Genomic DNA, 14,774 nt, shown 5'->3' on the forward strand with positions numbered 1-14,774 from the left:
ATTCCTGTTTTATCTAACAGTTTATAATAAAACGTTTCTGCATCACTGGTGTTAAACCCTGAGAAGTATTTGAATTTCTCAAAAAATGCTTTAGAACTGCTTTTAGGTGGTGTAGCACAATGTTCCCATTGATTATACATAAAAACATTTCTAGGCTGTGCAGATTTATGCAAGTAATGATCCCCATAATGGGTGTAACAGAATAACTGCTCATAACTAGATGAACCTTGTAAATAATCATGATCTGTGAATCTAGCTAACATTACTAAATCAGACATCATGTCATTAATACTGTTAAAGTCCCAATCATCAGAGAATGTACTTGGTGTCACAAAGTCACTTAAGGAAACCTTTAGTTGATGAGGATACTTCAGGATTTCGACTGGACCATAGATCTCATAGTCTGTTTTCTCCCATACTACCCCACCAGGTATTGGAATTGCTGTGACATTTACTGTTGACAGTTCTCTTTTCTTCACGTGGGATGATCTGTGTGGTTTCAGGACTAGGTTGATGTTCTGACTTGCTGTGTCCATTGTAATATATTTTCCTTCAATGAATTTTCCCAAACACAGTACCATGATGAGCCAAAGCAGGAGGAAAAATACACCTAGACCGAACCAGAACTCTAGCCAAGGGGAAATTAGGTAGATTTCCTTCAGTTGATGAAAGAGTTCCGTTGCTTTTTCTTTAAAAGACTTTTTTGTTTCTGGCATCACTTCGGGGTCATTTAAATCTTCAGAGAAGTTGTCGAAGTTGATGAAATAACCAGAGGCAGTTCTGTCAATTGATGGGATTGTTCTTTCAATCTGTCTCTCGGTAGCACTTTCTGATGCCACATTAGTGTAGACTGGTGTTGTTTCTTGACAAACTGTTTCAATCTGTGTTTCAAGAGGCACGAGTTCCATGGCATTATTGCATAGTCCTTCATTGTGCACTGCAGGCTGATCGAATGTGATTAGTCTTTCAGTTTGAACCTCTTGGATCGTTGCAAGTTTGGGTATTCTGTTGTTTCTTGGGAGTCCACTGGGCCTACTGTTGATTATAGGCCACATGCTTGTGGTTTTACCAGATCAATGGACACGACTCTGTTCTCCTTTTTACCAGCAAGGGGCGGTAGCACAACTGATCTTGTTCCGGTGACTGCTAAGACAGGTACTGCTTTTCTGTAAGAAGGCCCAAATTCCTTCTTAACCGCGATCTTTTCTCTGACTAGATCCCCAATCTTTGGAATCCAGACAGGCCTTGCTGGGGCTGTTGCGGGTGGTGCCTCGTCAGTGGTACTTGGCTATTGCTTTAACTTTATGTTGCTTAATGATTTTCTTGTTTCATTCAGTTCCTGTAAAACAGCCAAACGGTCTTTTACATCAAACTGCGTTGTTTCTTCTTGTACCACTGACATCTGACTATCGAGGTCCTGAACGTTCATTCTAATTCCGAACAATAGTTCGCATGGGCTGAAACCTTTTAGAGAATTTCTTGGCATGTTGTTAAGACTAGTCTGGACACTTATTAAATGTTTGACCCACCCAGCGCCTGAACCTAATACCTTCGCTGTTATAGATTGCTTTATGTCACGGTTTTTTCTTTCTACCACACTATTCCCTTCGGGGTGCGACGGACAAGAATACCGCAACCCAATTCCCATGCTGGCCATGGCCTCCTTATAAGCTCGAGAGCTGAAAGCAGGACCTTGGTCAGAATGGAACGTGGTAATTGCGTATGTGCCGATAAAGACTCGCAAATCTTTTATAACCGTTCTAGCGTCAGCCGAGCGCTGGTGGCCTCATTTTTTAAGTGCTTTTCGTCTTAACTGTTAATAGGACGCAGGATGGGGTGTAGGCAGCGTTACGCTCTTTCTGACTGGTAGCCGGTAGCAAGGTTCGCTACTGCTATCCCTATTACAGTTTTCACAGTTGTTTGCATATATTTGGTGTTCTACACTCATTCCCGGCCACCAGAATACTGATTGTAATTCGTTCAGTGATTCCTTGATCTCTCTGTGCCTTAGACCCAAACCCATGTGTGCGTCTGCTATTAAAAATATTCTCCTGTTCATGTTTGGAATTACTCTGTCCCCCACTCCAGGGATTCGAGCAAAAGGAACGGAGTTTGCATCGATTATGTATGCATAATTGAGTGGATAGTTTACGGGTAGTGCTGCACAGTCGCCTTTTACGGTCGTTTTTACTGCCAGCATGGTTTCCCCGTCTATGTACTTATCTGTACGCTTTTTTGTGGCTACGGAAGCCGGTTTAGTTGCTTCCGCTTTGGCTGTATTAGCCAATGAATTCCCTGCAACGTGAACGCCATCACGTTGAAGACTCTGTGCGTGAATCACGTGAGTCTTTTGTAGTTCTTTGTGAAAAAGAGCTACTTGTTCCCAAAGCATTTTATGCTTTATTGTGGCACCTGTGTCATCTTTGTAGTCATTTTCGATCCAACTCTGCAGTTTGTTGTTGTAAGAATTGACGCAAAAATGAGAATCGCACACTATAAGTGTGGGGAATTCGCGTTCTGCATTTTCGAGCGCCATCTTTAAAGATCTGATTTCAGTTCTCTGAACCGAACAGTTTCTTACAGATTCAGTTTTTGTTACTTTCGGTCTGAACTTACCGCACAGCCAACGACCTTTAATGATCGCACATGCTGCATTGTAGGATTTACTCTCTACATTAAAATGCTGTACAAAGCTATCTGTATAGATTATACAGGCGTATTGTGGGAGAGGCAGAATTTCGATTGGCAGAGGATATTCTTCTTCATATTCTAAATCATTCAGTTCTTTGTATTGCGGGGCGAAATAGTATTTCACGTCTTCCGCTCCAAGAGAACCTATGCACTGTATCCATTTCGGATCCAGTGACACTGTAGGCAGGTTTACTGGGCTGAATAGCGCCTCGAAGGCGGATTCCGCTGTAAGGATATTAATCCGTTTGCCGTGTGCTAGTTCTCGTTCATTTGCTAATGCGATTTGCACTGCGTTCACAGTTCTTTCTGTGCGACTGAATGCTTTTTCTGCTTGTGTGTACAAGTGAGATTTAATTGAAATTGGTACCTTTTCTCCCTCATTAGAGGTTAGGTACGTGAATCCGCTTCTTCCTGGGATGACTCGGATTACAAGATCGATCGTGTTGTCACGTGTATCTAATTTAGTTTTTGCTAACATGTCTGTTTGCAGTGATCTCAAAATTTCTGTGTGTTTTTGAGTCCAATTGATTTGTTTTAAATCAGGTTTATTTAGTTCGTAGAGAGGTTTAACCCTCTCTGCGTAATTTAGGATGTAAGTTCTTCAGAAATTCAGAAAACCTAGTATGGATTGTAAATTCTTCAGCGTTTTTGGAGCTTGGAGTACAGCGCACTTCTCTAAGAAGTTGTCCGCTAGGCTTTTCCCTTCACTTGATAATTCGTACCCTAAAAATAGTACTGTCAGATGGGCAATTCGGGACTTTTTAAAGTTGAATTTGTAACCCTCTGCTGCGAACCCAAGTATAATGGTGTTCACTCTTTTCAAGTGAGTATCCAAGTCGTCGTCTGTGAGATAAATATCATCTACGTAAGATAATGCTTCATCATCATAGATTTGTAGTAACTCTGTTACCCTAGCTGAGAATAGTCCTGGGCTGTTCTTGAACCCCTGTGGGAGTCGACAGAATTTTTTCTGTGACCCAAATGCAGAGAAAGCGGTCAAATATCTGCTTTCTGGTGCAATGTTTTGACAAAAGAAACCATTAGAAATGTCTAATGTCGTTTTATATTTTTTCCTAACTATGTTATTCATTAGGGCTGCACTATGCGAGTTTTGTACTGCAAAGGTTTTGCAACATGTATTAAGATGTCTGTAGTCCAAAACTAGACGATATGAATTGTCTGGTTTGGAGACAGGAAACAAAGGATTGTTCATTTGAGAGGTGCATGTTTCAATCACCCCCTGGTACTCAAGTTGATCTAAGATCTCCCTGACTTGTTTTTTAGATTCTTGCTTTATGGGATACTGCCGTTGGGCAGTTGGTTCACTTTTTAATTGGATTTTGTGAGGCGTAGAATCCTCATCCCATCCTACATGATTTTTATATAATGCAGGTGCCTGGGCTACTGCCCATTTCCTTGCATATGTGTATTTTTTGTGAATCGGTATGTGATTCGAGAAGGCAGGCATAATCACTTCTTCGCCACGAGGGCACTCCCTGACAAACTCCGGGGGCCAATCTTTTTCAGCTAACAGAATATCATAGCCTTTTGAGAGCTTATCCCAAAATAGACCCTTAATTTTCCTAGTCTTATCACCCTCCATACGCAATGTTATTTCGTATATTTTATGGGGCTCGCTAAGCCTGGCGTCAGCAGTTTCAACCTGAATGTATTCATTCGTGTCCACTGTCTCCAGATGACTCATCAAGATCTTGCGCGCTATACTGATTTCTGCTGCACTGTCCAACATTGTCAATGCCCACTCCCCGTTTTTCAACTGTGTCCTCAGTATTCTCGGCATGGTTGATTACTCTAATACTGGCTACCTTCTTTTTCTGAAATTGAGATTTCTTATTTTGAGCAGGTTCCTTGTCTTTGGACTTGGTGTGCTCTCCTGGGTCTGACCGTCCTCTTCTTTCCGAATTCTGTGGAAAAGATCGAGAGGGACGTGTATCAATACTTTGATATCTATCAGGTTTTTTTATATTATCCCTATTTCTAAGGTTATATCTTTTCTCAGAGGGCTCCCTCTGGGGAGACTGGCGTTCTCGAGTCGGAGTTCTTTCCCTCCGTCGAGGAGACCTTCCTCTGGACTGGAAAACTTTTTCCTTGGGAGTGGATTGTTTATTTCCATCCCAGCTCTTTTTAGGAGTGTTTGAATTATTTTTAATAAATAATTTTTCAGGATTTTCGAGCAGTTGGGGCTTAACTGGTTTTCCACCCAAGCTGTCTCTACCTAATTCTTCATAGCATTTTTCTATGATTTTTGCAAGCTCAACAGGATCTTTTATATCTGTTTCCCTCAACTTCTGGCGGATCGCCACAGATGCTGCTTCTCCCTTTATGTTGGCTAATAATATAGCCGTGACCTGCTTGAAATCTTTCAGTAATTTCATACCTAGATTTAAAGCGGGCTCTGGACCGAATTCATTTTGAATCTGTTTTAGCACTTCTGGTATTACCGCCATAGACGGAACACCGTGTGTTTTTGTGTAAATGGAAGCAAAGACTGTACCCCAAGTGTCACAGTCCTCCACGTGTGGTGCGATTCCCATTGGAAGGCAAATGGTCAAGATTCTGTGTTTCTCAATAGGGGTAGTATCAGGAAACACTGCCTCTATTTGAGTGATTTTCTGGGCTAACCAGAAAGGAATTTGTTCCCGTTTTACGGGTGTTTTACCAAGACATGACTGTATGTTCTGTGGTGTAATTTTATTTGTGTTCCCCTGATGAGGGGTCAGCTGTGGTGTATTAACAGCTGGCTGGACTGTTGCAGTCCGCATTACATATTGGACTAATTGCCTATGTATTTTTATTAATGTGTTTAGCTGTGCTAACAGCTCTTCTCTAGACATTCTTGCAATGTCAGGATGTGGTGTGTAGCTGGCTAGAACCGGCCACGTGGCTCCTGGTCTACCTAGTGGACCGAGCCTAGTTATTTGATCAGTGTGTTTTAGGGCGCCATTAAACCAGAGCAGGTGCTCTTGAAATTTAAGTGGGATTTCAATCTCCTCGAAAGGAGCGTACTCTCCCGGAGGTTCCTCTATTTTGTAATAGTGAAACTCCTGTGTTATAGCGTTTACCGCTGGAAAGTTTATCCATGAATAGAATACCTCTGTCTGCCGATACTCGTGAGCCTCTATCACGAAAATTACTGTACCACCTTGAGGTGTCAGTCTGTTTTCTATAAGTTTTAAAGTTATAGATCTTCTTAACTGGACCGGGATGATAATAGCACCCGGGTCTGTGTATTCGGGACCTTGCTGAGTCGCATCTGCTGCGGCCCCAGTGGTGCCGTTGTTTTCTACTGACATTGTATAAATGCAGTTTTTGCAGAGTAGGTCTCCAAGGAGACAAAGATTAGGTGCACAATATTTTGGAACACTGTATCCTTCAACGTTGAATAAACCAGAGCTTTACATAGGAATCTCTTCCTACTAAGGTCGGGCGGATTTTAACCTTTCACCCACTCCAGACATCTATTGGAGTATTTTACGGGAGAAAGGGGTGTGAAATATGCACGACTGAGTTACTCTATAAGTCTTGCGTTAGTTTATCGCCTTACCAAACGTTTGGGCGCCATGTAGTGTAGTTCCTAGTTTCCCACTAGGCCCTGCGCATTGGAATAACATAAACAGTAGTATCGACGTGGAACTGCGGATATTCCAGGCCTCCACTGACTATGCTAAACTTAATTGGGTTGTGTTACCAAATAGCTCAGAGGTCACTGGAAACTTTCTTCTCTGCATAGGAAGTGATCAGCTTCCTTGGCACAGACAAGAAGGGATTCAGTTTTCCAACAACCGTGCAACATGACAACTTTGCTCCTCAGATCAAGAGTCGATCTCTAGGGTCGTGTGAAACAATAGACACAGATTTCACTCAGTCAGTCTAGTGCAGTTTACTTTCACGAGATGTAGAGAATAGAGAGACGGGCGTGTATCAATAAAGGGTTAACATTTATTGAACAGTCTTTCTTCTCGTACAAGAGAAATGTATTGCCACAATTGTAATAATTGTTATTATAAAAAGTACGTACAGTAAGATAAGTATTGCGAAATAGAACTGTAAAAGCATTGATATGGTTTCTTAGCCATACAATGGTTTAAAAGTAATAAAACATATATACAGTCATATATACATTAGGCTAACATACTCAACTGGTGCTTCTAACTAAGCCTACCCCAGTGTGCCTGACCTAAGCCTAACACGTGAAAAGGGGAGCAAGTAAGTAGCTTTAAGTTAAGTTGGTTTTGCCAAGGTTTGTTTCAAGAATTCTCGTCTAAGGGTTTAGTCAACACCATACCTCTGAATAGAATGATGGAGGATTGGTATCTCCTTCAGGGGTCTCTCTCGATATCCCAGTCACCTGCGAGGGTAAACCGGAAGCGCCGGGACTGGATTTCTCTGCACGAGAAATGCAGCGGCTTCTCTCAGCGCGTCGAGGAAGGAGGGGTGACAGCGTCCGCGGGCAGCTGGAATCGGCTGGATGTCTTCGCAGAGGACGGCTGCTCAGCTCCTTAAGCGTACTGCACCATAGTTCGCGCTGTAGCGGCGATAATGGTAATCAGCAGCTTCACCACCACAGGATAGCAGGCTGCAGCGACAGAGTGCTAGTTTTTACCAACACAGGGTCATGCAGGCAGCTGGCATCAGCAACAGGCAACGAACTCGCAGCTCGTATCTCACATTGCTTAAGGCAACGTTGGTAATATTTATACCTGACAGGTGCCGGGTTTGACGCAAGTTTGCTGGACATAAGACGTCAATTAAAGATGTCACTAGGAAGTGACAGTTATCAGTTGCTCATTAGAGTTCTATTACTAATCAAAACATAGCAAGCGGGGATTTCCAGGTTTGCTAAGTTGTTATCTTGTTGAAGAACTCGGAGTGTTATCTAGGAATCTCAGATAGTGACTGCTGCACTGTCATTGCACTAATTGGTCGCAAAGGAAGTAGCAGAGAGTCATGCTGGAATGTGGCTCTGTTCGTGTGAGGCCAGAGATGACTTTTCAGAAAATCGCACTTGAACGGTTATGCCAATATAGGGAATAAATGGATTTATAGCCGAATAGGGGCATAAGGTCACAGTATAGATCAGGAACCTAGATAAGCACGCAACAAGACCTCGCCCTTCATGTCCTATTCTTTTCGCATTGGGGCTGCCAAAACGGCAGCCTTAATGGGCTTGTCATTTGAAGCACTAAAAAGGGTAGGCAGATGGAAGTTATCTTGTTTTGAGCGCTATGTGAGTCCCAAGTTAGCTGAAACCAGAGGGGGTGGGGGGGGTCGGGATCTTAGCTCCAACCCTAAAGCGCAATAGTGTTGTGAATTCCCCCCTCCTCATTTGTTTTTTTTCAGTTTTTAATTTCATACAGTTGTCGGGCGGCCAAGGACGCAGGTATGCTTGTCTGGCCATTCTTTTGTGCGCAGAGCAGGGCATTTCTTTCATGGTACAGGGTTAGAGGTCGCAGATGGCAATGGGAGTCGAACACCACTGGTTAGGGGTTGGAGGGCAATGGTTAAGCGAACTGTTCAACCACTTGCGGAAGGCCTTGGACGTAAGCAACATGCCCATCCCAGACTTGCTGGTTATTCATTAGGGAGGTAATGATATGATCCCTGCTGGCTGGAGGGGGTTTGAAGAAGCATTATTCTCTATGCTTTTAAGGGTGAGGACCCTCTTGCCGGGCACAGTTATATTTTGGTCAGAGGTAATTCCTCATCAATGTTGGGCAAATGGTGCACCCACACTAGTGGTGAAGAAATTGAACCAGGCAGTCGCTAAGTTATTGACTAGATCACCCTGATGGACGTTTGATACAGATATCCAATTCAGAGCTATATCTACCAGATGGTGTGCATTTGTCTAACAAAGGGCTCAAATTGTTCATCCAGACGGTCCTAGGGCCATGGCAGTAGGGTCAGGTGATCATGCAATAGGTGGGGAGGGTGAGAGTGCCTGTAAGCTCCTCATCCTGTGGCGGGGTCCCGGGCAAGAAAAAAAGTGTGGACTCCTTTTTTGGCATGGACTTGCTGAACCTGGAACAGGACAAGCATTCAATGGGGGATCTAGGCTGGCGGGAGGGGGGATTGACCTGCTGGCGGTTCTGGACTCTCCTGCCCTACCCGAGATGCCTGTGTGTATGTTAAGAAACTTTGGAGGAGGTATCCGGTGTTCAGGAACCCCGGTTGGGCCAATGCGCAAGCAGTGCCCTGGTGGTAGTGCCTTTCTCTGGGTAGGAGGACTAGGACTGAAAGTTACTACTGATAAAACAGTGCCAGTTGGGGCCTGCTGGCACAGCAAGCACAGGGGGTTTCATGACCGAAGTGCGTGTCTTGAAATCCAGATGGCTAAGGCCATGAATGGAATGTAAATAATATCCTTTGAAAAATGTATTCCTTGGAATGGAAATTACCTACCTCTTTTAGCTTACAAGTGTGTTGTTTGGTTTACCTATGCTTTGGAAAATGGTCAAGTGTCTCAGACTACTCTGCTTTAAGATATAATAAAGGACTACGCAGTGATGACCAACCCACTGCCTCATGTTTTTTCTATGGTGCCTAAGTGGTGGTGAGGAGAATTAGTATGTAGTTGTTGCTAAAGTAGGGGGAGTGACTCGCATGCTGTGTGCACACAATAACTGAAAGGGACTCAAAAGTTTTACCTTCACATGGAAACGCGCATCCAGAAAATGTTGAGTAGTGTCTGCGAGAGTGATGTTAAGTTTTCGAGGGACAATTACGGCCATTTAGAATATTGCAGAGTGATGAACCAACATACACTGGCTGATTACCAGCCCAGTCACATTAATTTTGCCCTGACTTGCCCATTTAGACATGGGAGAACCGTAGGGTTTTCGCCAGTGGAGCCTCGACTGACGCCGTCATTTAAAACCATCTACTTAGTATTCTGTCTGCCATTGGGCTGGTGGTCATCATGTTGGTGATCTCGCTTTATCTAAGGCAGAGCTGCCTGCCATCAGAAGATTTCCCTGCCTGGAACCTCTGTGAGTTGAATGGCACTGCTGAGGAGGGAAATTAGTCAAGAGCTGCAAAGCCCATGGAGAAATCCTTGACAGATTGTTTTCCAAAAATACATTTCCACTTTCATAGTTGGGACATGGTGCCCAGACTGCCCGGAAAATGTGGGAGAGCTGTGAAGAGTTCTAGATTTGTCCTGATAAGAGGCTTTTGTTGTGAAAAAAAAACGTTCAGGAAAAACATTTTGAGAAGTTAAAAGGATTTGGAGACCCCTGCTCGGCTACAACATACAGCCTTTAACCCGTGGATGAATTTGAGCTCAGAAAAAAAGAGTCTAAAAGTCCAAAAACAAAGCTGGAACTGCAAAAATGCAGCAAAGTGAACCCAGCGGCCAAATGTCATTTTCACATCAAAAATAAAGGCTTCCATCGGAATGCACATCCTAAATTTGATGTATTCCTATTAGGAAGGGTAACACGTGTATTGTGGATTTTTTATTGTGTTATTCTGCCTGAACATGTATGTTCCTGGGTGCGGGAATTGAGGTATCCTACCCATCTCACTGCTTTGCTAGTGTGCCGTCCAAGACTGCTGAGGTATGCTAGCTCTCAAAACTTTGATATGGCCTATCAAACTGCCTGCAGTATAGTCCAGTTGGTAAGTTCTCCTATTCATAGGGTTATGCCATGGGCCTGGGATCTTATGCTCCTTAAAAGGCCTCTAACATCTATTCTACTAAACCATCATCATTATCATCTGATTTGCCCAGAAGCCATGCTCTGCAAAAGAAACAGAAGACCTTCCATGAAAATGACTCCCTGTGAGGTTAGCACATTTTCAATCACCATGCTTATATATTTGTAGGGTTATAATGTAAAACGTGCCTCTGTCTAGCTCGTTCAAAGAGTGTAGTATGAATAAGATTTCTGCTTAGATAATTTTAGTAGAAACGTATTAATTATGTTTACACAATAATAGAGGCATGGTATTAATTAGGTGACTACTTGTTAGACCTGGCCTTTTCTGTTCCCCCAAACATTTTGCCTTTACCACTCATGTTCTCTGAATTCATTTTTGTTGGTTGTTGGGACTCTGCACACTTTATGTATGTATGTATGTATGTATGTATAAACTATTTTGTAGCGCGCTCCGTTACCTGGGAGTATCCTGGCGCGAACCAGTGCTAAAGTGCTTCTGTTCTCTTCTTTAAACATAGTAAAATTGGCATAAACCCCATTTGCATATCATATTTTATTTACTTGTAAATCCTTACATTTAACTGAAGGCTGTAAATTAAATGCTTTTAGCGCGCTTGCAGCACCTATTGTGCCACCCAGTTACATAAGCCTTTGAAACATGTCTCAGGCCTGTCATTTAAATATGTGTGTGCAGTTTTATAACAGCATTTCAACTGGGCAAAAGAAACATTTTGCCAGACTTTAACCTTTCTTTTTAATACTTATATCACCCTCAAGTGTAGGCTCTAACAGCCCTCCGGGCGTGGGCAGGGCAGGGTGCATTCTATTTTAAAAAGTTGGACATGTACTTTAAGTTTTACATGTCCTGGTTGTGAAAAACCTTCACATTTCTTTTTCACTACTGCAAGGACAACCTCTCCCATAGGATAGCATTGGATTGTCTTACAATATTCAATAAGGGATAACCTTTGTGTGGGGACAGGTGGGAATGTCATGTTTGGTGTCTGATGAGTTGTAATTTAAAAAAAAACTATTTAACAGTAAAGTCAGATTTTAAGCAACAAGTCTGAAATTGACACTTTTAGTCAGTTTTCTTGTGTTAAATATTTGGTACCTGCAGTCTATTCCTGGGGCACATGACTAGGTGCAGTTGGCAGTTGACCCCTGTGTATTCCTCCCAGACAGTATCAGGGTCTAGGTGTTGGAAGGATGGACTATCATGGCTTGATGGGGTAAGGAAATGTCAGCTACCATAAATGTACATCTAAGGCACAGGCACAGCTCAAACACAAAGGACTTCACACTAACATGTGTTCCCCCAAACAAATTGGCTCCAGGGCAGGGAGGCAGGACATTTCAGACACTTTTATAGAGGGAAAACCCCAGAAGTTTCTCTCATTTCAAAGTGTGCACTGAGTTTATAAATGGGACACTGAGACCCACTCTTCAGTACACTCCTAGACTACAGATGAAGGACTACCCTGATGCCAGAAGGACAAGACCGGAGCTTCAGGCCTACCATGCTTGTTGAGGTAGAAGACTGGACTTGCTGCCTTCCTCCCAGTCTGAGCGACTCCAAGGGTCAGCTGACTGACCTCCTGTTCTGAGCTACAGGGACACAAAAAGCTCCAGTGGCTCCTCTGCAATGGTTCAGCTGACCTCCTGCAATAGGACCTGCCTGGTCATGCAACAGAGCTCCTGATCCACAAGATGTGCCTTCCTGGTCCTGGACCCTTGGTGTAGCAACAATTGCCTTCCTCCCAGTCTGAGCGACTCCAAGGGTCAGCTGACTGACCTCCTGTTATGAGCTACAGGGACACAAAAAGCTCCAGTGGCTCCTCTGCAATGGTTCAGCTGACCTCCTGCAATTGGACCTGCCTGGTCATGCAACAGAGCTCCTGATCCACAAGATGTGCCTTCCTGGTCCTGGACCCTTGGTGTAGCAACAATTAAAGGAAAGGATAAATCCTGATGTTTTGGGCTCTTTGCGACTGAAAACACAGCTGTTCGCACCAAGATCTTGCCATCCACTCAAACCCCCAATGCGAAATTGCGATGTACCCGACTCTTCATGCTACAGCGACTGCCAGTGACGACCAGTAACGCGACATTTGCACTTCGCACTCTAGCACCAACAGCTTGCAGTGACCTTAATCGCGAATTGCAATGCGTTCACGACGCATGTTAGGATCTTATCACATAACGATACCTCCCGCGACACCCGGCCTTCTCTACGCACTACAGTGACAATCATCCAAAATGCCCCCCTGCTTCTTGCTGCTTCCATGACAGTGAACTGGACTTTGGCATTCTACATTTCAAGGTGACTTTTTCAGTGGGAATAATCTGGTCCCTGTAGCCATCTTGCACTTTATGGTGACTTTCACTCGGTCTCGAATGACCAGATAACTGGCTATACTTACCTTAAATATTAAAAATTCTATGTTTCAGGTTCTACTGATTGGATCTTTGTCATTTTGGTATCAAATAATTCAAAAAACTGTTACTTTAATTTTCTAAATTGGTGTGTCTTGTGTTTTCACTTTATTACTGTTTAATTGCTCTATAATTACTTTACAAATTTCCTGTAAGTTAAGCTAACTACTTTTGTGTCAAGCTACTAGAGCATTAACTACAGGTAAATTTAGGGACTGTTTGTGGTTCACTCTGACAATGATTATGGCTGTTGCTTGAGTAGGCTTGCTCACCCCTCAACCGACAACCCAATTTTTCACATTGGTGCTCAGTGGTAAGATTTAGTACTTGTGTTTATAGAGTGCCAATCAGTGACTTTATGTAACAATATAATTCCATATAAATTGATTGATGCCATCGTCAACCTATTTTTGAATAGTTCCTGAATGGCACTTTTACTGTTTCCAAATTCACTTCTATTCTACCTGACTATCTATGCCTGTGACGATGGAGTCTGAGCTCAATAACCGGGATAGCTATACTGTAGCTGAGCTCAAACGATTCTGCAGGAAGAGGGGGCTGCCTGCTACTAAAGGCTCCATAATGCAGAAGGCTCTCAGGGTTTGGTGGGAGGCCCACCAGTTACTGTAGGAGAGTATGGTCTGCTATCCTATGGTCACCCCAAATTTTTGCTTTTTGCTTCACTGGTTTATGACTTAATGTGGCCGTGGGCCTGCTAATCAGACCCACAACCTGCTGTTCTCTCTCTAAATTACTACCAATGCACTTTAGGTGCATTACGAATTGGAACTGGTTCACCTTATTAGCCCCTGTAGTAGTGTACCCTAGGTACCCAGGGCATAGGTGTTTCCAAGGCCTACCAGGGGCTGCAGCATGTATTGTGCCACCCCTGGCCTGGCCTCCATATTTGACACAACTGGCTGATCACTCAGCTGGGGTAAGTTGGTGTAATCACCTCTTACTTAGGTACAGTATGCCTGTGCCTAACCCTAAACTGGACACATATGTTCCTATCAGCCACTCTTATGGAAGGCCTCATCAATCCTGGAGGCAGAGTGCTTGGAAATATGTGAGATGGTGCTCTAGCATGAGCTGAGCCTGTCTGCAGCTGTCGGGAACCACTCCCTAAGCTGTTCCGGGATATTGCCATACCATATACTCTTAAGTGCATTATAATCCTCGCGGTTAAATGCTATCTTTGGTTTGGCTTTATCAAACATGTCGAGTAAGGTGTCATACGAATTGGAATACTATCCCCTCGACAGTTCTGTCGACGGGGATAGCATTCCACCCTTCTAGAGGGACACGACATGTGTGTAGCCTTAACCCCGGTTAAAGTTAACCAGAGCCTCAGCATCACAAAATGGATGCTGCCACCACAGACACGAGTCTGGCCTCCTGCTGCTGACCGAAACTCTGCAGATGGTGGCCTGGACAAAGGGTTTCCTGCCTTGGGAGGTGCGAGCACCACCCCAGACAGGGTTTTGTGTATTGGGTAGGACAGGGCTGAATAGAATCTAACATGCCCGGGGCACACAAGGTATCCCCGTGCATAGGCCAGTCCAAACCGGTCCTGGGACTTTCCAGACCCAGGGCTGGCGAGGAGCTGGACAAAGGAAAGGGGGTGTAACCGCCCCCCTTCCTGGTTCCTCCCAGAGGAGGGACCTAGTAGGTGATCCACCCCTCAGATTGGGAATAAGAGTGGGAGCAGTGCCATTGCACAGCAGATCATCCTGAATCAACTTGAAACTAAGAAGACGACTGGACTTCGACATTCTGCTGCAAAGAAGACTGAAGAGAATCTCCCTTGTGGCCTAGGAGTGGCCACCCTGTGAACACAGGTACCAACCAGCAACTCGACGTCTGCTTTGCCGCCGCCTCCCGCCGGAGCCCGACCCCAGAGCCCGACAAGAACCAGACTCCCAGACCTCTCAGAGCCCGATCCATAGTCCCTGCAAAGAAGGG

This window comes from Lissotriton vulgaris, chromosome 7 (genome assembly GCF_964263255.1).
Source record: "Lissotriton vulgaris chromosome 7, aLisVul1.2, whole genome shotgun sequence".
Lineage (NCBI taxonomy): Eukaryota > Metazoa > Chordata > Amphibia > Caudata > Salamandridae > Lissotriton > Lissotriton vulgaris.